Source organism: Trifolium pratense, linkage group LG2 (assembly GCF_020283565.1).
Source record: "Trifolium pratense cultivar HEN17-A07 linkage group LG2, ARS_RC_1.1, whole genome shotgun sequence".
Classification (NCBI taxonomy): Eukaryota; Viridiplantae; Streptophyta; class Magnoliopsida; order Fabales; family Fabaceae; genus Trifolium; species Trifolium pratense.
In genome coordinates, this window is record NC_060060.1 from 66,606,374 (window position 1) to 66,607,650 (window position 1,277).

Genomic DNA, 1,277 nt, shown 5'->3' on the forward strand with positions numbered 1-1,277 from the left:
ATAATTTTTTGAATTTGGTTTGTGTAGGTGATCATGAAGATGTTCCAAAACATGGTCGTCCACCAACACAAGAAGAATTGCATCAATTCTTTCTTCCCTTTCGTGGTTTTTGTGCTAGAAAAGGGGTTAGTATTCATACATTTTTAAATTTATGTAATCTTTTTATTAATTACATTCACTTATTTGTATCTGGATTTTCAAATTTACAAATATCATCTTATTATATTTATGATTAAATAAGTTTAGTTTTTAAAAATATAGCAAATTTCGATTATAGTCCCTAAAAATAAAAGTGAAATGTTATTTTAATATCATGGTGATGACCATTTTATGTTCAAGATGTGTCTATATTAAACTCATCTATTATGTGCACCGAGGCTAAAAACATAAAATTTTGAGATGATAAAAACATCTAATTTTTATTTTTATGTACTAAAATAAATATTCGCTATATTTGTAAAAACTTATTTAATCCTTATTTGTTTGGTCAACATTTAATACTTATATTTAGCACATAGTTTATAATTATGAATGTTGATAATTTCAGATTGAAGCAAAAGAATTGGTTTTACATGACATTGATGTTCCTAGTGCACTTACTGATTATGTTGTTGACAACTCTATCAACAATGTTATTGTTGGTGGTTGTGCTTCCCCTTGGAGTGCTTTTATAAGGTATTATCAAAATCTCACATAATTATAAACACATACATATAATTATCTACGATTATTTATAATTACATGATATTATAAAGTCTTAGTTGAAAAAATTATGTTTAACCAATTTTTGCTTAACTTACAGGAGATTTAAAGAAGTAAATGTTGCATCTTCCTTAGCTAAATCTTTACCAGAGTCATGTACATTACATGTTATATCAAAAGGAAAAGTACAAAAAATTCGACCAACAGGGCCTCCTATTCCTGAACATGATGAAACTAGTACTCAACCTCAAAATATTGAAGTCACGCCAACTAGATCTTTAAAAGACATAGTTACACTATTGCAAAATGTAAATAAGTTTCTTGGCCATACGCCTGATTCTGATGATATAAGCAGGTATTATACAAATTATTTTGGCTAAGTTATGGTCTACAAAACAACACAAGATAAAATTGAGGGCATTGAACAAACTAAAATTGAGGGCATTGAACAAACTTTGTATTATAGGATGTTTGGTGGACAAAATATTATTTTGGTATTTTATACAACTTGTGCAAAGGACAAAAAGTTGTCCCTTGGGAAAATTAGTTTTGTCTAGCTCTTAGCCCACAGTTTA

General features: G+C 28.1%; 1 long non-coding RNA gene across 1 annotated transcript; it reads left to right on the top strand.

Annotated features, from left to right (window-relative positions):
* On the top strand, positions 1–1,048 carry LOC123906395. Its single transcript, XR_006808868.1, has 3 exons — positions 1–125; positions 548–675; positions 803–1,048. It is a non-coding gene; the product is annotated as an uncharacterized LOC123906395 (long non-coding RNA).
* The last annotated feature ends 229 nt before the right edge of the window (positions 1,049–1,277 follow it).